Source organism: Pan paniscus, chromosome 21, assembly GCF_029289425.2.
Source record: "Pan paniscus chromosome 21, NHGRI_mPanPan1-v2.0_pri, whole genome shotgun sequence".
Classification (NCBI taxonomy): domain Eukaryota; kingdom Metazoa; phylum Chordata; class Mammalia; order Primates; family Hominidae; genus Pan; species Pan paniscus.
Window position 1 is genome coordinate 31881172 of NC_073270.2, and position 22452 is coordinate 31903623.

A 22452-nucleotide genomic window follows, 5' to 3' on the forward strand; every position below is an offset into this window, starting at 1 on the left:
TAAGCATATATCAACTAAAAAACTAAGTATAAAAGCTAAATAAGTGAAATTGAAGCAGTTTTATTGTAAGATTTGGAAGAGTGCAGGATGTTTATCATAGCACATTATTAATATTTATTACTCTTCCTATGTAGATAAGTGATGGCCTAGATTTACAACATAGAAAAACAGGTAGAGACGTTTAGCTGTGAGTGTACAAGTATAAATCAATTAAGTGCCAGATTTTGATAATCACCAGCTGCTCATTCAAGTCCTATGTTGCAAAGTTACTCTTACCCTTTTTTTACATTACTTGATAAAGGCAATGTTTAATTACGTATTTCCTGTTAACTAGCTGGTAGAGTTCATACCTAAAGTCAGTAAATTATGTTAAGAATTTTTTCCAGCTGAGCAAATGAATATGTGTCTAGTTGTAAGAAATCAAGAAGAGGATATAAAATATAATCAGGATATGGACTCTAAAACGGAATAAGCTCTATGTCCTGTAACTTTTTTCACTCGTAATAATACAGCATTCTCACCCTGTTAAATGGAAATTTAGAGCACCCTTAAATTCCAGAATAATTAAAATTGCTATTTGGATTGAAAAGCCCTTAGGCAACATTTATTGAATATTAGGAAATAACTTTTATAAGATTAGAATCCATTTTTTATGGAAACCAAATTTAAAATTATACATGTTTTAATATAAGTGTTGTGGTAATACAATAACCAAAATTGAACACACAGTTTTAAAGCTTTTTATATTTAGTAGCAGTTGAATATATACGGCATGTTTTACATAGATTAATTTTACTATTTTTCTTTATTTAAAAAAGAGAACCAAATTGAAAGCCGACAGATACTGCAGATGACTGGGATTTTTGTTTCTGTCTTATCTTTTTGTGTTTTTTTTTCTGAATAAAATATTCAGAGGAAATGCTTTTACAGAGTTCTTGAGTTGTTGTGAAATTATTGTTTAGCTAGTAGCTAGTATAACCAGGATTAAACAAGTTTAATCAGGATTCTTCATGGATGTACTTTTTAGCTAACTACAGTTTTTCACATGGAAATGAAACTTACAGTACACATTTAACGTACCACAGAATTTTTTTCTGGATTTCCTGTCCTGAAGCATGAAGTGTACTAGAAACCAATTCTTCCTGCGCTACTTGTGGAATCTTTCTTAATGGATCATAATCTTACTTTACTTTAAACAATAGATGCTTAATCAGTGCCTTTCATAGGAAGTTAGAAACTCCCAATCAAATCAACAAGGCTTTGATTCTACCTCCTAAGTACTACTCAGATCACAGACAATCCAAATATCAGAACTAGGGGGCTGGACAGAGAGGACAAATCATCTATTAGGGAGTGGGACAGAAAGTGGAAACATTACAAAGGAGCAAGTAGGCTCAGAACAGAGGGGAGAGTAGTACTGGGGAAACTCCTTACTGAGGACAGGTTTGCCACAGTGGGTATGTATGTGATGCTTTTGTCCTCGTGGGCTGGAATGGAAGCTGATAAAGAAGTTCAGACGCTACATGTTGCTTAGGTCTGCTTTGTTGAAGCCTGTCTCTTTCAGAGTTCCTAAACACAATATTCCCGTGGCATCTAATCCCAGTGAGTGCTCCAAATCCAGGCTGTGTATCAGATGCCACGGGAAATTCTGCCTCAGGACTGAGGTTGGTTCAAGCATCTGGATGATGTCAAAAGTCCACGTTGTGTGCTGGCCTAACCTGAAAGACCCTATCTAGTTCTAGCCTTAAATTCCTTCTGTCACCAAATCTAGAGTTACATGGCATCTGTACAAGCTAGGTAGCTGAGGCATGGGATCAGCCCTATAAAGGAGCTTTTGGAGCTTTTTTTTGTAGGTCTAGCTTCAACTTGGCACTCCAGTTCCAATAGCTGGACTTTCTCTCATCGTGTGTTCTGATCCTTGGATTGGGAACAAAGTAACTCCTCTGATCCCACAAAGCAGTGGTTCCGGTTCCCAACTGGTGACTATTTTGCCTCCGAGGGGACATTTTTGGTTTTCACAACTGGAATACGGTGTTAGACAGTAGAGGCTAGGGATGCTGCGAAGCATGCGGCAGAATCCTGTTCCGCCCAGAATGCTAACAGTGTCAAGGTTATGAAGCCTTCCCACCCAAGGGCTTGGTCTATTCCTTGCTTTTGCCAGCTCCCTAACCCTTAAACACAACAGTTCAAATCTATATGCATAAGCATCTCCTAGGAACCTGCACGTTTCCAATATCGACTACTGAGACCCATCCGTAGAGATGCAGGCTTAGGAGGTCTAGGATTGGGCTCAAAATTTGCATTTTAACAAGTACTCCAGGTCATTCTGAGCAAGTGATACAAACCACAGAATGAGGAACACCGCCTTCAAGAGACTGAATCTTGCTTCACAACACTAGCTTGGTACCTGAGACCATCTGCCTGCTGACTGGCTTTCCTGGCACAAACATTCTGCATGTAGGCATAGTGTGTTCTTGGACTCCATGTCAACCCGTTCACCCTCATGTTCCCTTGGTTCCTGTCCCCAGTCCAGCGAGCATAACTGATTACAGATCTTGACAACAGAAGATACAGATTTAAAATAACTTGCCTGTTCCCGAGGACTTTATCCACTAGTGAAGCAGGACAAGTGGACAAGGGGAGAGGGTAGGTGTGGGCTCCTTCCCTCTTCCTCCCATTCCACTTTATACAAATCCCAGCTAGACCACTGAGAGAGCAACGGAGGTTAAGAATGACTGCATCTAAATATTGTCATCTGGTCCACTCTTCTTCCGTCTTGTACACAAGGATATGAGTTTTGTTTAAAACACTACTGAAACCAAGATAAACTCTGGCTTAGCATGCCCCTGACGGATCAGTCTAGTAACCTTATCAAAACCAAGATTACCTAAAAGCATTAACCAGAGGAAAAGCTCCCTCACCCCAACCTATGACTGCTCACATTTTTCAGATTGAATCATTTCAATTGTATTTTAAGGTTCATTGACTCTTTTCCACCTCCAAGCTGCTCCTGAACACAACTGATTATTATTTTTTAATTTTGAATACTTTCTCACTTCTAGAATTTCCACTTGAGCCTGTTATTACTGTAGTTTCTTCTTCTCTGCTGTGATTTCCTATCCATTTATTTTAAAGGTTTTTGGGGTTTTGATTTTAGTAAGAATTACAATAACTAACTACTTTAAAAATCCACACTAATTCCAACATCTGGGTCATCTCGAGGTTAGTCTCTATTGATTGCCTTTTTCTTTGAATATGTTTTTTATATGTTTGATATAATGGGATTGAATTCTGAAGATTGTAAAACTAGATTTTGTTTTCTTCCTCTGAATATTTTGATAATTTTTTGTTGTATTTGTTGTATTTTGTTTGATTTTTTTTTCTATTGTATACTTTACAATATATTTTCCTCCAATGGTTTTAACATTTCTATTTCTCAAAATATTTATGTTTATGTTAAAAATTATACAAAGTAGCTTGGTGCAGTGGCTTCCATCTGTAATCCCAGAACTTTTAGAGGCCAAGGCAGGAGGATCACTCGAGCCCAGGAGCTGGAAACCAGCCTAGACAACAGGGCAAGACCCTGACTCCACAAAAAATTATTAGGGTGGTGCAAAAAGTAATTGCGGGTTTTGCCATTACTTTCAGTGGCAAAACCCGCAATTACTCTTGCACCAACCTGCTAAAAAATAAGCTGGGTATGGTGCTGGCATGTGCCTGTGGTCTCAGCTATTTGGGAAGTAAAGGCAGAGGTGGGAGAATTGCTTGAGCCCAGGAGTTCCAGACCAGCTGGAGACACTGTCTCTATTAGGAAAAAAAAAAAAAAATAGCTGGGCCCATGTACCTGTGATACTAGCTACTTGGGAGGGAAAGGCAGAGGTGCCAGAATCACTTGAGCCCAGAAGTTCAAGGCTGCAGGGCACTGTGATTGTGCCACTGCACTCCAGCCTGGGTGATGGAGCATGACCCTGACTCCAAATAATAATAATAATTACAAAAAGGAAAGACCTAGAACACCAGGTTATGGTTAAGTATTCTAAAATTTAGCTGACTTACTCTGTTCTCTATAAAACAGGTTGCCACAGAAAATATAGCATGCCCAGTTAATTTGAAATTTCAGATAAACAAATACTTTTTTCAGTGTAAGTATATCCCATACAATATTTGGGACATGCTTATACTAAAATATTATTCCTTATTTATCTGAAATTGAAATTTAACTGGTTATTACATAATTAGAGCAGCCTGACCATAAAAGATATGTAGGCTGAGCAAAATTCTACTTTAAACTTGAAGCTTTATAATAAATGCATTATTCATCAAGAACTATTATTTACTGAGACCTGTGTAGATCCCCATATTTATCTTTTTAAATGTGGAACTAGGAAAGCTACATAAAGAACATTTATAGAAATAAATGACTGTTCTATAGCTGAAAGGAAAACTCTAGCTTTTATTTTTATCCCCATACTTAAGCTTTATTTTACATTTGTATAAACAATAAAATTACAGCTCAACTTTGGAAGCACAGATCATAATATAAAAATAAAGCAAAGATCCCAGAAACATTTAACAGGCAACAAATCTTTCACATCATCTTACTATAGCAACTAAACATATAATAACTTAGAATGATCCGTTAATTATAAGTAAAGAATAAATTATTTTACAAAGAATAACTATTAATATTGACCATCATAAGAACAAATATTTTAAGTAAAACACCATGAATACTTTACAGAAAGGAGCGAGTTGCAGATACAGTCATTCCTGGATTTCTTTCAACACCAGGCTTTCTTCCCTTTTGACCTGAACTGGGAGTTGAATATTTCCTCTCTGCCCTCTGACCCTCTAGTCTCTGAAGCATCTTTTGTACTAGAGGTATGTGCAGAGACTTCCTGGAAATTTGGATTTGTAAATTGTGCTGTTGTATCTTCTAGGCACTGCAGTGATCCAGATATAGAGCTGTTGCTCTTGCTTGTATAAGTGTAACATGTTGATTCAAAAAAGGAAGTAAAAGGAAGACAGTTGATTACATTTGGCTACTGACATTAATAATAATAAATAATAATTGTACTTGTAATATAAACATCTGAAAGTTTTAGTTCTAAGAATGGCTGTCCACATAAGAAAATTATGTAAAAATAATTAACGTCTATTATAATTTATTTAACCAAAGAAAAAGTATAATTTAAAGATGACTCTTTAAGGATCAAATTGCAGCAATTGGTAAAATTAGATATTAGTCATATTTATTAAGTGACACACAGTGATACTGAAGGCACTTATTTCTCAAGAAACATCATTTTTTCCAAAAAAGAACATACTACATCCTAAACATGAAATGAAAATAAGCTTTAATTTTCACCACAGGAGGGCGACAATCAGAGAACTGAGGTGGTACAGATCCATTAGAGGACCATATCCATGAGTCTATCAGTCTCTACTGTAGGACAGAGCAAGAATTTTTAAAGAATCTCGGTGAAGGCTCCTTTTCAAAAAAATACAAAGATTAAAGCCTTTGAAACGTAAATTATTTTTTCCAGTTATTACATTGAGGACAAAGTTATATTGCAAAGTTAAGATTTTTATAACTATACCTAAAATTGATTCTCAGTGACTCCCTTGATCTACATATGTTAAGGAAAAAGTCAAGATGAAGATGTGCTAAATATTTTCCAGTTTTTAGTAATCAGTTTTAATATAAGGTATAACCAAATAATGGTTAATTAAATGACAATGAAAGTATGTTATAGCAGATGCTCACTCATCAACATGCCTTGAAATTAAAGGTTTATAAGGTGCATAAGGGCAAAGTTTTTGATGTTGCCATTACATTCACAAAAGTATCTGAGGCACGTACAGCATGAAGTTCACTAAGTTCTTGCAACATAACCAGCACTAAATTTTGTTGAATAAATACATGAATACTTTTGTATAGCATCTGTTCAAAATCTCTGATGTAAAAATGAAAATAATCTGAAAATATGCAAAATTGAAATTTCCCACATACAGCTGCCAATTCGTACAAACAATAAGATGAATTTCAAAATGAGAACATGACAATAAAATCAAGTTTCAAAATGCCTGGCCTTTTTTTTTTTTAGCAAAACCCATGTTCAAAAAAAGGAATAAGACATCAAATGTTTTGAGAACCAAAACTTTACTGCTGCTCTTCTAACACCCTGTTGTTAACCTGAGCACCCATCCTCTTACTGTCAATAACAGATTTTCATCATCAAATACAAGAAACAGGCAGGGCACAGTGGCTCACACCTGTAATCCCAGAACTTTGGGAGGCTGAGGCGGGTGGATCACATGAGGCCAGGAGTTTGAGACAAGCCTGGCCAACATGGTGAAACCTCATCTCTACTAAAAATACAAAAATTATCTGGGTGTGGTGGCAGGCGCCTGTAATCCCAGCTAATCAGGAGGCTGAGGCAGGAGAATCACTTGAACCTGGGAAGTGGAGGGTGCAGTGAACTGAGATCGAGCAACTGTACTCCAGCCTGGGCGACAGAGCAAGACTCTGCCTTAAAAAAAATAAATACACAACATAACAATCTCTGGGACACATTCAAAGCAGTGTGTAGAGGGAAATTTATAGCACTAAATGCCCACAAGAGAAAGCAAGAAAGATCCAAAATTGACAACCTAACATCACAATTAAAAGAACTAGATAAGCAAGAGCAAACACATTCAAAAGCTAGCAGAAGGCAAGAAATAACTAATATCAGAGAAGAACTGAAGGAAATAGAGATACAAAAAACCCTTCAAAAAATTAATGAATCCAGGAGCTGGTTTTTTGAAAACATCAACAAAATCGATAGACTGCTAGCAAGACTAATAAGAGAGAAGAATCAAATAGGTGCAATAAAAAATGATAAAGGGGATATCACCACCAATCCCACAGAAATATAAACTACCATCAGAGAATACTACAACACCTCTAGGCAAATAAACTAGAAAATCTAGAAGAAATGGATAAATTCCTCGACACATACACCCTCCCAAGACTAAACCAGAAAGATGTTGAATCTCTGAATAGACCAATAACAGGCTCTGAAATTGTGGCAATAATCAATAGCTTACCATCCAAAAAAAGTCCAGGACCAGATGGAGTCACAGCCGAATTCTACCAGAGGTACAAGGAGGAACTGGTACCATTCCTTCTGAAACTATTCCGTTCAATAGAAAAAGAGGGAATCCTCCCTAACTCATTTTATAAGGCCAGCATCATCCTGATAACAAAGCCTGGTAGAGACACAACCAAAAAAGAGAATTTTAGACCAATATCCTTGACGAACATTGATGCAAAAATCCTCAATAAAATACTGGCAAACCAAATCTAGCAGCACATCAAAAAGCTTATCAACCATGATCAAGTGGGCTTCATCCCTGAGATGCAAGGCTGGTTCAACAGATGCAAATCAATAAATGTAATCCAGCATATAAACAGAACCAAAGACAAAAACCACATGATTATCTCAATAGATGCAGAAAAGGCCTTTGACAAAATTCAACAACATTCATGCTAAAAACTCTCAATAAATTAGGTATTGAAAGGACATATCTCATAATAATAAGAGCTATCTATGACAAACCCACAGCCAGTATCATACTGAATAGACAAAAACTGGAAGCATTCCCTTTGAAAACTGGCACAAGACAAGGATTCCCTCTCTCACCACTCCTATTCAACATAGTGTTGGAAGTTCTGGCCAGGACAATCAGGAAGGAGAAGGGAATAAAAGGTATTCAATTAGGAAAAGAGGAAGTCAAATTGTCCCTGTTTGCAGATGACATGATTGTATATCTAGAAAGCCCTATTATCTCAGCCCAAAATCTCCTTAAGCTGATAAGCAACTTCAGCAAAGTCTCAGGATACAAAATCAATGTACAAAAATCACAAGCATTCTTATACACCAATAACAGACAAACAGAGAGCCAAATCATGAGGGAACTCCCATTCACAATTGCTTCAAAGAGAATAAAATACCTAGGAATCCAACTCACAAGGGATGTGAAGGACCTCTTCAAGGAGAACTACAAACCATTGCTCAATGAAATAAAAGAGGATACAAACAAATGGAAGAACATTCCTTGTTCATGGGTAGGAAGAATCAGTATCATGAAAATGGCCATACTGCCCAAGGTAATTTATAGATTCAATGCCATCCCCATCAAGATACCAATGACTTTCTTCACAGAATTGGAAAAAACTAGTTTAAAGTTCATGTGGAACCAAAAACAATCCCGCATCGCCAAGTCAATCCTAAGCCAAAAGAACAAAGCCGGAGGCATCACGCTGCCTGACTTCAAACTATACTACAAGGCTACAGTAACCAAAACAGCATAGTACTGGTACCAAAACAGAGACATAGATCAGTGGAACAGAACAGAGCCCTCAGAAATAATGCCACTTATCTACAACCATCTGATCTTTGACAAACATGACAAAAACAAGCAATGGGGAAAGGATTCCCTATTTAATAAATGGTGCTGGGAAAACTGGCTAGCCATATGTAGAAAGCTGAACCTGGACCCCTTCCTTCCACCTTATACAAAAATTAATTCAAGATGGATTAAAGACTTACATGTTAGACCTAAAATCATAAAAACCCTAGAAGAGAACCTAGGCAATACAATTCAAGACATAGGCATAGGCAAGGACTTCATGTCTAAAACACCAAAAGCAATGGTAACAAAAGCCAAAATTGACAAATGGGATCTGATTAAACTAAAGAGCTTCTGCACAGCAAAAGAAACTACCATCAGAGTGAACAGGCAACCTGCAGAACGGGAGAAAATTTTTGCAACCTACTCATCTGACAAAGGGCTAATATCCAGAATCTACAATGAACTCAAACAAATTGACAAAAAAACAAAAACAAAAACAAAAAAAATCAAAAAGTGGGCAAAGGATATGAACAGGCACTTCTCAAAAGAAGACATTTATGCAGCCAAAAAACACATGAAAAAATGCTCATCATCACTGGCCATCAGAGAAAAGCAAATCAAAACCACAATGAGATATCATCTCACACTGGTTAAAATGGCGGTCATTAAAAATCAGGAAACAACAGGTGCTGGAGAGGATGTGGAGAAATAGGAACACTTTTACACTGTTGGTAGGACTGTAAACTAGTTCACCCATTGTGGAAGTCAGTGTGGTGATTCTTCAGGGATCTAGAACTAGAAATACCATTTGACCCAGCCATCCCATTACTGGGTATATACCCAAAGGACTATAAATCATGCTGCTATAAAGACACATGCACACGTATGTTTATTGTGGCACTATTCACAATAGCAAAGACTTGGAGCCAACCCAAATGTCCAAAAATGATAGACTGGATTAAGAAAATGTGGCACATGTACGCCATGGAATACTATGCAGCCATAAAAAATGATGAGTTCCTGTCCTTTGTAGGGACATGGATGAAGCTGGAAACCATCATTCTCAGCAAACCATCACAAGGACAAAAAACCAAACACCGCATTTTGTCACTCATAGGTGGGAATTGAACAATGAGAACACATGGACAAAGGAAGGGGAACATCACTCTCTGGGGACTGTTGTGGGGTGGGGGGAGGGGGGAGGAATAGCATTAGGAGTTACACCTAATGCTAAATGACGAGTTAATGGGTGCAGGACACCAGCATGGCACGTGTATACATATGTAACAAACCTGCACGTTTTGCACATGTACCCTAAAACTTAAACTATAATAAAAAAATAAAAAGTCAAGAAACAATAGATGCTGGCAAGGCTGTGGAGAAATAAACACTTTTACACTGTTGGTAGAAATGTTAATTAGTTCAATCATTGTGGAAGACAGTTTGGCAATTCTGCAAGGATCTAGAACCAGAAATACCATTTGACCCAGAAATCCCATTACTGGGTATATATCCAAAGGACTATAAATCATTCTATTATAAAGATGCATGCACTTGTATGTTTATAGCGGCACTATTCCCATTAGGAAAAACATGGAATCAATCCAAATGCCCATCAGTGATAGACTGGATAAAGAAAATGTGGTACATACACGCCATGCAATACTGTGCAGCCATAAAAAGGAATGAGATCATTTCTTTTGCAGGGTCATGAATGAATCTGGAAACCATCATCTTCAGCAAACTAATACAGGAACAGAAGACCAAACACCACATGTTCTCACTCATAAGTGGGAGCTGAATAATGAGAACACCTGGACACAGGGAGGGGAAGAACACACACTGGGGTCTGTCAGTGGGGACGGGGAGGGAGAGCATCAGGATAAATAGCTAACGCATGTGGGGCTTAATACCTAGGCACCTAGGCGGTGGGTTGATAGGTATAGCAAATCATCATAGTGCACGTTTACCTACGTAACAAACCTGCATCTCCTGCACATGTATCCTGGAACTTAAAATAAAATTAAAAAAAAAAAACAAAAAGAAAACAGAAGAGTACTGAAAATTGGCTCACAGTTCCACAGCCTGTACAGCAAGCATGATGCTGACATCTGCTCAGCTTCTGGGGAGGACTCAGGAAACTTAACAATCATGGTGGAAGGGAAAGCAAGAGCAGGAGGAAGAGAGAAAGGGGGAAGGTCCTACACACTTTAAAAAACAAGATCTCATGAGAACTCTATCACAAGAGCAGCGCTAGGGGGATTATGCTTATCCATTAGAAACTGCTCCCATGGATCAGCCACCTCCCAGCAGGCCCCATCTCCGACAGTGGGAACCACTGGAGGCTGCTCCCATGGACCAGCCACCTTCCAGCAGGCCCCTTCTCCGACACTGGGAACCACTGGAAATTGCTCCCATGGACCAGCCACCTCCCAGCAGGCCCCATCTCCGACACTGGGGATTACATTTCTATAGAAGTTTCCAATAATTTTGGAACACATACTAATAATATATTTATAAAAATACAGTCCAAAGTACACCAAACACCATTCACTCTCCTATTTGAAAGTTTTCCCTCTTCTAATATCACAATCTCCAGCGTCATTAATCAGAATCCTGCATTTAAGGGCATCTATTAAATTTTATAGCTGATTATAAAACCATCATTTAAAGAGGACCAAAATGAGACAACAATTGTCTGTGGATGATAAAAACATTAAGGGTAGCCACAGTTAAACACACGAACAACAGCCTTTAAAGTAGAATTTGCTGTAGAGCCTATTATGAGGGAGATATTTTTAGTTATTACCTCTTTTATTCTAAACCATGGAAAAAGGGACTATCAAATTAAGTCCTTCTAGAAGAGTGAAGGGCTCCTGGCAATGTTTTCTTTAATCCATGATGTGGGATAAAGGGAGTTTTGACTGATTATGAGGCAATGTATATACCACTAAAGTTTCAACACCCTAAAAGGGAAAAAAGGGGGTGAGAGAAGTCCTGGAAGAACCAGATGGAGCCGTAGCAGAAGATTATTTCAATCCACTGACCCCTGAATTGTGGGCTGGTTGTGCTGCATCGCTCTGTGACTTATGGTTCTGCCGCAACAAAGATCTAATTCCCAGGGTTGTAGGAAAAGACACCTGCGGTACCCCTGAGGCACAGAGAAGGGATAAATCCAAACCTGACTTAAGTCTAGGGTTCTTAAACCACACAATCTGCTCACAAGGAGGACCTTAACTCTGAAGACACTGATTTGGGGCTGTTTCAAAGAAAGAAATTATAAATATGAGTGGGAAAGAGAACAACCTTCCCCATATCCAGCGGCAAAAAAATGAGGGAAAGGGAAGGAAGGAAGTAAGGAGGGAAGGAAGGAGAGAGGGAAGGAAGGAAGGAAGCAGGGAGGGAGGTAGGGATGGAAGGAAGGAAGGAAGGAGAGAGGGAAGGAAGGAATGAAGGAAGGAAGGAGAGAGGAAAGGAGGGCAGGAAGGAAGGAAAGAAGGAAGAGAGGGAAGGAAGGAAGGAGGGAGGGAGGGAAGGAAGGAGGGAAGGAAGAAAGGAAGGAAAGAGGGAAGGAGAAGGAAGCCAGAGAGGAAGGAAGGAAAGAGGGAAGGAAGGAAATATGGAAGGAAGGAAGGAAGGAAGGGAAGGAACTTGGATATGCACAAAAACAAAATTTAAATTAAAACGGAAGTCTATCATCTGCCCTAATTGGACATGTACTATTTTCTAAAACAATTTATACAGTCCAAAGATGAAAGTGTGCTGATTGGTATTTGTAACTCTCCAGCATATATTCTGAATCAATTTTAACATCTGCTGAAATCTACCAATTGGCATACCTTCACAAACTTAATCAATACTGGAGCTCAAACTTTGTTATACCTGAGATTTCACTAAATTTAAACATTGCATCCCCTAATCCTAGCAGAGTAACTGCATATAGAATAGAGGACACATAGTTATGCCTCACATTTTTTACCTTGACTAAATTTCCCATAGTCGTAGAAGCCTTTGTCCATAGGGGACCTGGATGCTCTGACCTAATGAGCAACAAATTGATATTAAATCATTTGCACTTACACATTGACTTCACCAAATGTAACCTTACAGAACTCCCTCTCCTGTTTTTTTTTTTTTTAAATTTGATTTATTTTTAATTTTTCATTTTTTTAGAGATGAGGTTTTGCTCCACTACCCCGGCTGAATGAAGTGTGGTGGCACAATCAGAGCTCACTGCTGCCTTGAACTCCTGGGCTCAAGCAATCCTCCCATTTTAGCTTTCCAAGTAGCTGGGATTACAGGCATGCACCAACACAGCCAATTAAAAAAAATTATAGAAGTGGAGTCTTGCTATGTTGCTTAGGCTGGTCTCTAACTTCTGGCCTCAAGCAATCCTCCTGCCTCTGCCTACCAAAGTGCTGGGATTACAGGTGTGGGCCATCGTGCCCAGCCTCCCCATCTTGATAAATTAGCAAATATGGTCCAACATAAATTACAACATGACTTCAAATAAATAAAACTTATTATATAAGACCTAATTAATTAGTGAAGGGGTGATAATTCTCATTGCTTCAACGTTTAGCAGTAGAATTTGGCCTTTTCTTAAACCTGCAAAGAATAAATGGTGTTTCACAGTGGATTGCTGTAATGTGACTGCAGTGCCCCCATCCATTAAGGCCCTCGTACCCAATGCCTAATATTGTGGGGTTTTTTTAATTTCAATAGGTTTTTGGGGAATATGATGGTTTTTTTTTTTATTTCAATAGGTTTTTGGGAAACAGGTGGTGTTTGGTTACAGGAATAAGTTCTTTAGTGGCGATTTCTGAGATTTGTGGTGCACCTATCACCCAAGCAGTGTACACTGTACCCAATGCGTAGTGTTTCATCCCTCACTGCACCCACCCCACCACTGCCAGCCTTTCCCTGAGTCCCCGAAGACCATTGTATCATTCTTATGCCTTTACATCCTCATAGCTTAGCTCTCACTTATGAATGAGAACACACAATGTTTGGTTTTCCATTCCTAATTTGCTTCACTTAGAATAATGGTGTCCAGTTTCATCCAGGTTGCTATGAATGCATTATTTCATTCCATCTTATGGCTGAGTAGTATTCCATGTGGTAAATATTTATACCACATTTTATTTATCCACTTACTGATTGATGGGCATTTAGGCTGGTTTCAAATTCTTCCAATTGCATATTGTGCTGCTATAAACATGCGTGTGCAAGTATCTTTTTCATATAATGGTTTATTTTCCACTGAGTAGGTACCCAGGAGTGGAATTACTGGATGAAATGATAGATCTGCTTTTAGTTCTTTGGAAATCTCCTCACTGTTTTCCATAGCTGTTGTGCTAGCTTACATTCCCTCCAGAAAGTGTAAAAGTGTTCCCTTTTTACCACATCCATGCCAACATCTATTAATTTTTGATTTTTTGATTATGACCATTCTTGCAGGAGTGAAGGGGTATCATATTGTATTGTGGTTTTGATTTGCATTTCCCAGATAATTAGTTATGTTGAGCATTTTTTCATGTGTTTGTTTGCCAGTTGCTTATCTTCTTTTGAGAATTGTCTGTTCATGTCCTTAGCCCACTTTTTGATGGGAGGTTTTTCTTGCTGGTTTGTTTGAGTTCCTTGCAGATTCTGGGTATTAGCCCTTTAATCAGAAGTACAGATTGCGAAGATTTTCTCCCACTCTGTAGGTTATCTGTTTACTCTGCGGATTATTTCTCTTACTGCGCAGAAGCCTTTGAGTTTAATTAAGTCTCATCTATTTATCTTTGTTTTAGTTGCTTTTGCTTTTTGGGTTATTGATCATGAAGTCTTTGCCTAAGCCAATGTCTAGAAGGGTTTTTCCAATGTTGTCTTCTAGAATTTTTATGGTTTCAGATATTAGATTTAAGTCCTTGATCCATCTTGAGTTGATTTTTGAATAGGGTGAGAAATGAGCATCCACTTTCATTCTTCTATGTGTGGCTTGCCATTTATCTCAGCACCATTTGTTGAATAGGGTATTCTTTCTCTGCTTTATGTTTTTGTTTGTTTTGTTGAAGATTAGATGACTGTAAGTATTTGGCTTTATTTCTGGGTTCTCTATTATGTTCCATTGATCTATATGGCTATTTTTATACCAGTACCATGCTGTTTTGGTGACTATGGCCTTCTAGTATAGTTTGAAGTCAGCTTCTAGATTTGTTCTTTTTGCTTAGTCTTGCTTTGGCTATACGGACTCTTTTTTGGTTCTAGGCTTTTACTACCTTAAGATATGTCCCTTCTATATCTTTTTTAGTTCCATGTGAATTTTTGTAGTTCTGTGAAGACTGATGTTGGTACTTTAATGGGGATTGCATTGAGTTTGTAGATTGCTTTTGGCAGTATGGTATTTTCACAATATTGATGTTACCCATCCGTAAGCATGGGATGTGTTTCCATTTGTTTGTTTCTATGATTTCTATCAGCAGTGTTTTGTAGTTTTCCTTGTAGAGGTCTTTTGTCTCTTTGGTTAAGTACTCTGGATATAATTAAGATTTTGTCTGCAAAGATTGCATGCAATTGACAATTATAGGAATATACTATTATAATTATAGGAATTATAATATTCCTAAGGTTTTTATTGCAGCTATTGTAAAAGGGGGTGTTTTTAATATAATTCTCAGCTTGTTCACTATTACTGTATAGCAGAGCCACTGACTTGTGTACATTAATTTTGTATCCTGAAACTTTGCTGAATTCATTTACCAGTTCTAGTAGCTTTTGGGATGAGTCTTTAGGGTTTTTTAGGTATACGATCATGTCATCAGCAAAGAGTGACCGTTCGATTTCCTCTTTACCGATTTGGATGCCCTTTATTTCTCTTATCTGATTGTTCTGGCGAGGACTTCTAGTACTGTGTTGAATAGAAGTGGTGAAAGTTGGCATCATTGTCTTGTTCCAGTTCTCAGGGGGAATGCTTTCAACTTTTCCCCATTCTATATAATGTTGGCTGTGTTTGTCATATATGGCTTTTATTACCTTAAGGTATGTCCCTTCGATGTTGATTTTGCTGAGGGTTTTAATCACAAAGGGATTCTGGATTTTGTCAAATGCTTTTTCTATGTCAGTTTTGCTGAGGGTTTTAGGCATAAAGGGATGCTGGATTTTGTCAAATCCTTTTTCTGCATGTATTGAGATGATCTTGTTATTTTTGTTTTTAATTCTATTTATATGGTGTATCACATTTATTGACTTGCAGATATTTAACCATCCTGCATCCCTGATTTGTCTTCAGATCGTATACATCTTTCGCCTTATCATGGTTAATTTTATTTGCCAAGTTGGGTTGCCTAGAGATTTGGTTAAACACTCTGGATGTGTCTGTGAGGGTGTTCCTTGATGAGACGAACATTTGAATATGTAGACTTAGTAAAGTAGTTGCCCTCCCCAGTGTGAGTGGGCCTCATCCAATCCATTAAAACCCAAATAAAACACAAGGGTAGAGGAAGAGAGAATTCACGCTCTGATGATTTCAGAGCTGAGACGTAGATCTTCTCTCGCCTTTGAAGTAAGACGTGGACTGTAACTTACGCCATCAGCTTTCCTGGTTCTCAGGACTTTAGGCTTGGACTGGAACTCCAACATTGGCAGTCCTGTGTCTCCAGCTTGCTGACTGCAGGTCCTGGGACTTCTTAGCCTTCATAACCACATGAGCCAATTTCCTATAATAAACCTATATATATTCATGCAACTGATAAATATTTTGTTGTTACAGATTTGGCTACCATGTTCTTTTTGTGCCTATTTTAACAGAGTCTCAGTCATAGCCTGCCTTCATCTCTGAAGGGACCAGGCGACCCACGGAGTGCCTCGGCAGCCTTGTTATTGCATGCAATCTTCACAGACAAGATCTCACTGCAACCAGGTTTCTACAGGAGCACAGGTGTGACATTATACTGATGACATCATTCTCAGAGAAAATTCATTTTACGCACTAAGGACACACAGATACAAGGAGGCTTACACAAAGGGAATGGACCTTTCCACAACACAGATGTGCAAGGCCCTGCCACTTTGCTTCAATTCCTGAAAATTCCTTGGTAAACATGGAGCTGCTCTATTCCTGAAACTTTCAAGAAATAGTTATTGATCCTCTCAGCGTCCACAATGTTAATACAAGCCCAACATTCTTTAATTTGTGTTTTGTTTTTTGGAGGCACAGTCTTGCTCTGTCACCCAGGCTGGTATGAAGTGGCACGATTTCAGCTCACTGCAGCCTTGACCTCCTGAGCTCTAGCAATTCTCCCATCTCGGCCTTCCAAGTAGTTAGGACTGCAGGTGTGTGCCACCACACTCAGCTAATTTTGTTTATTTTTTTTGTAGAGAAAAGGTCTCGCTATGTTACCCAGACTGGTCTCAAACTCCTGGGCTGAAGCGATCCTCTTACCTCGGCCTCCCAAAGTTCTGGGATTACAGGTGTCTGCCACTGTTCCCAGCCCTTTAATTCTTTACTTGGGGTTCAGGTGACAACATATTTCTTATTTACAAATCTTACTTAATCTCACTGATGCTTTCTGTCATTAGCTAACTGATCCACCTTGAATGAAGCCTCCTCCAACAAGTCTGGAATCTGTCCGAATCTAAATTAACAGGTGCGCCTATGAATTCCCTCAGAGAACACACTGTGGATGCTTTAGCAACCTCTTACCATGCCTCCTGAAGTATCTGGATTGCATATGGTAGCCATAAGTAGTCCATGGGCTTCTGATGTAAAAAACAAACCTGCCCCTTTTCACTGTGTTCTGTACAGCATCAGGGCAGTGATTGCTGACCACATACTGGACCCTCTGGAAACAGAGGACTCTGCATCCATGTCCACGAGCCTTCATGCCCATCTGGCCATCAGGCCTTGGGAAGCAGCACCCCACAGCCTTGGCACAGCTGCAGAGACCTCCTTGCCTCAGGATGGAGTCAAACCTGGACCCCCTGCCATTCTCATCTGCAGGAAACACTGGCCTCCTTCATTCTCAGGCTGTGTTGTTGGAAGTCACCCGTCTCCGAGGTGACTCAGTGGAGCTCAGTGGGATGTTGTTGCGTTCTTCCCTCCCTTAGCCAGGATGTCCCTGATAAAGGATGACACCCAAGCCTCAGCACAATTGGCCAAACTTGAGGTGGTCATCTCAGCACTGATGCTGGGCCAACAATTAGCCCCATTTTTACATTTTTACAAATTTTTGGCAATTGCCAAGAATTCTCCACCTTCCCTCCCCATTGAATTAAAGAAACTTCTTGCCTCATGGATACTCAGAATACAATCAAGGTAACAGATGCCTTTTTTTTTAATGAAGGACACAGTATGGATCTCACAGGGACACTCCTTATCCCCTGCAGAGTTCCTGACACTACTGATGGTGACCAAGGCAACATTTCATCAGAAAACACAGTGCTAGGCTTGTGAAAGTGTCTAATTGGGCTTCCACTGCCCCTATAAGCTGCAGGCAGCTGCTTTAGTTGAGAGATAGACTGAGCTCCTCAAAGAATTCCTATTTAAGTTACAAAGCAGCGAGTGGATGCCCTGCTGGGTTCCACTGTTGCCACAGGCTTTGATTACTCTAAGTTCATGCTTCTTAGGAAAGTGCACTTTTTACACCAATGCTACACAGTTCCCTCAGTTGCCTTTACTGGACATCAAGGAGTTCACATTTTTGACAACCATTCAGTCCTGGACTGTCCAACGGGTGGAGGTAGCTCCGTACAGGAAGCTGCCTGCTGCGTGTGGATCAGTAATATCAGACTTGCCCAACAACTCACTGGAGACATGAAAACCAATGCATGGGGGATGCATGACGTCACCCAAATAATTATGAACACTCTTGTGCTGCCAGAGACCCCAGATCTCTAAACCAATGCATGGGGAATGCATGACATCACCCAAATATTTACAAACACGCTTATTCTGCCAGAGACCCCAGATCACTTTTCCTGCCTCCTGCTAAATAAATGGGGGCAGTAGCTTTGCATCGGCTTCCACATTACATTACTCATAACTGTGGCCTTCCTAATCTCTCATGTCCCTAAACACTTATTACAATGTCTCAGCAGCTTTCGCTCAGCCTCTCAGAATATTAGTCATTACGAAAATAAATGTCTGATGTTAAAGCATCAGGGGTCAATTGTATTGTGACACCTAAAATTTCATGCAGCACCCCACCATGTCCTCAGCCTAATGGCTTTCATGCCCCCACCAGACTGCAAAACTCTGAATTAGTCAAGAACATCCCTGCAGGGACGAGGGGTTACCCCACCCTCTGATTTCTACCAAGCCTGCCTCCCACACCCTCTGTTCTAGAGTGCAACCCTGGGTAGACCTGCATAAATACAGTGTCATCCCCCACTGGGCTGAATATGTGTGATGAGTAAATTACTGGGAATTTCGTCTGCTCAGTGTTTGTTTTGTCTGCAGCCATTCCCAGAATTCTAGGGCAAGACTAGCTTCTTCGCCAATGGGGTGAACAGGAAGGAACCCAAGTGGGAATTGCGTTTTAAAAAAAATCCCTTCCCACCCTCTTAATTATGTAATGCACGCATTTTTATAGCTTTTTTGCTCATTCCATTACCTGAGGTCAGCCACTGATATTTAACCCCTCCTTAGCCTCGGAGGAGGGCAGAGGAGCACTGGTCATATTGATTTTGCTAGCGGTGACATGATTTCCTCCTGTGCCACTCAAATTCTCTCCTTCTTTAACTTGATGCTCAGTAGGTTGTGTTTCACTCGTCTTTGCAGATTGTTAGGAAGATGAGAATCAGCTTTCATTTGTGGTGTTGCCATAGAGAAGACTCCATGGTAATCTCTTTGCACAGTCAACTTTTTCTTTTCCCCCAGAAATTGCAAATTCTTATGTCAGAGACAGCTTTCTGGAGTCTGCAAACATAGATTATCGTCTCTCTTTTGATGGTAAATTTCTTATATCCCCACCAACAATGAAATACTTACATATAATTTTGGCATGTCATATTGATTGCCAACTACACATAAGAACATTCCTTGATTTTAAATCTAGACTAATTATGAAAATTAAGGTAGTCACAAAAAATTATTGTGTACAAATTTATAGAACTTAGGATTAAATGAGTTACTATTAACTAATATTTATTGTGCAGTCAGTGTATGGCAGAAGCTTACTATGTACTATTTCATTTTATACTTAAAACAATATTCTATGCAAAATGCTATAATTTCCCCATGCCTCCAATTTGGACATGATAAAACTGGGTCTCGTAAACTTTTCACCCCAGAGTTCTCTGCTTAGTAAGAAGTAGAAGTAAGTCTAAACCTAAGTTATCTGATTTCAGAGCCCATATAGTTAAATGCTCTAAATGCAGATTCCCATGGTGATGGTGACTATGACAGCCTGTCACATGATGTAGGACAGTGCTTCCCTGTAACATGTGCAAGATTCCTGTGATGATGGTGACTGTGAGAGCCTGTCAGATACGATGCAGGACAGTTCTTTCCTGTAACATGCACAAGATTCCCGTGATGATAGTGATTATGAGAGCCTGTCACATATGATGTAGGACAGTGCTTCCCTGTAACATGCGCAAGATTCCCCTGATGATGGTGACTATGAGAGCCTGTCAGATACGATGTAGGACAATGCTTCCCTGTAACATGCACAAGATTCCCATGATGATGGTGACAATGAGAGCCTGTCACATACGATGTTGGACAGTGCTTCCCTGTAACATGAGCAAGATTCCCATGACTATGGTCATAGGAATGGTGACTATGACAGCCTGTCACATATGATGTTCGACAGTGCTTCCCTGTAACATGCGCAAGATTTCCATGATGATAGTGACTATGAGAGCCTGTCACATATGATGTAGGACAGTGCTTCCTTGTAACATGCCCAAGATTCCTGTGATGATGGTGACTGTGAAAGCCTGTCAAATATGATGTTGGACAGTGCTTCCCTGTAACATGCACAAGATTCCCATGATGATGGTGACTATGAGAGCCTGTCAGATACTATGTAGGACGGTGCTTCCCTGTAACATGCACAAGATTTCCATGATGATGATGACTATTTGAGCCTTTCACATATGATGTAGGACAGTGCTTCCCTGTAACATGCACAAGATTCACCCTGGAATCTTATTAAAATGCAAACTCATAGACCACACTTTGACTAGCTAAGACAAGAGCATTTAAATGGATGTCCAGGTGACAGTGCTAAGATCCTCCTGTTCATGTGGGCACTGGCTCACCATATGAATGAAACTTAGGACCTCCAGTTCCTGCTGGAAAAGAAATACAGATACATAGGATGTGACTGTGCATATGGAATATCTGTTGTGTTCTCGACATTGTACTAGACACTAGAGATAAAAAGTCAAATATCCCTTGCCTCTTTCTGAAAGGAGCTTCCTACACAGTGGCTTCTGACTGCAGTGTATATTTTCTCTTCTGTCCTGGGTGGGTGAGCTCTATCTCAATGTTGGTAACTGAACACTGCCCAGTGGGTTTGATGGGGGAGACCATAGCTGGCTGCGCTCCCACATAGCTATGACCATAGCATAGCTCATGATGCCATTTCCGCCTTGTCAAAAGGCTCCCTCCAGTATCATACACACTCTTCATGATTATAAATTCTTCCTCCTTCCACTAAATGTTCCCAAATCTTGCAAAGATAAAAACATAAACCACATTCTTGTCATATTAGTTATATATTAATGATGAAAGTTCCTTACTTTTCTTTCTTTTTTTTTTTTTTTGCGACGGAGTCTCGCTCTGTCCCCAGGCTGGAGTGAAGTGGCCAGATCTCGGCTCACTGCAAGCTCCGCCTCCCGGGTTCATGCCATTCTCCTGCCTCAGCCTCCCGAGTAGCTGGGACTACAGGGACCCACCACCACACCTGGCTAATTTTTTTGTATTTTTAGTGGAGACGGGGTTTCACCATGTTAGCCAGGATGGTCTTGATCTCCTGACCTTGTGATCCGCAAGCCTCGGCCTCCCAAAGTGCTGGGATTACAGGCATGAACCACCACACCCAGCCCAAGTTCCTTACTTTTCATGTGTTTAATATTTTTTCCCAATTTATAGAATATATTGATTAAGAATAAATTTTAGCCATGCACATCTATTACAAACTTCACGATATACTTTGCTATTTTTATATTTCTTATACTCTTATAAAATGTGTGTTCTGGACTCACGTTGGCTTCCATTTCTTCCCTCTGGCTTCTATTACTTTAGGCTATGAGCAGAGATGGACGAGGTGGCTACTGTAATGGATCAAGGCTATGAGCAGAGATGGATGAGGCATCGGCTGTAATGGATTAAGGCTATGAGCATCTTGTGAAATAGGTTGTTAAATCTATAAATGTCAGAATGAATCCAAACTTACCAATTCAAAATTGGATTGTAAAACAGCTCAAAAAAGACTGAAAACACAGCTCTACACTTCAGGAGGCTGAGGCAGGCAGATTGCTTAAGTTCAAGAGTTGGAGACAAGTCTAGGAAACATGGAAAAACCGTCTCTACAAAATATATATATATATTTAATGAGCTGGGTATGATGGTATGAACCTGTGGTCCCAGCTTTTCAGGAGTCTGAGGTGAGAGGATTGCTTGAGCCCAGAAGGTAGAGGCTGCAGTGAGCTCTGATCACGCCACTGCATTCCAGCCTAGGTGACAGAGTGAGACCCGTCTCAAAAACAAACAAACAAAAATAACAAACAAAAACAGTTCTAAACGAAAGTGGCTAGAAAAGTAGCTCAAGTTGTTCCTGTCTGGTTAAATAGAAACATAAATGAATTACTTATTTGCCCCAGTGGCTTCATAATGCTGAGAGCAAAGTCAATTATTCTAGCAGGTTCTAGAAAACTTTATCATATCATGGGGTTCAATGAAAATATCAAATCATAAATATAATAATCAAATCTGAAAGTGAATCTAGTTTCAAAGACCTCAAAAGCCAGTGTTTAGGAAGCTCTTTTCAGATAGAGACAAGGGATTATTTGACTTCTTATCTCTGTTGTCTAGCACAATGTCCAGAACACAACAGATAT

General features: G+C 39.5%; 1 pseudogene; it reads left to right on the plus strand.

Moving 5' to 3' along the window:
- Positions 1–22229, plus strand: part of LOC100980529 (protein FRG1-like) — a 32342-nt pseudogene extending 10113 nt beyond the window's left edge.
- Positions 22230–22452: the final 223 nt, after the last annotated feature.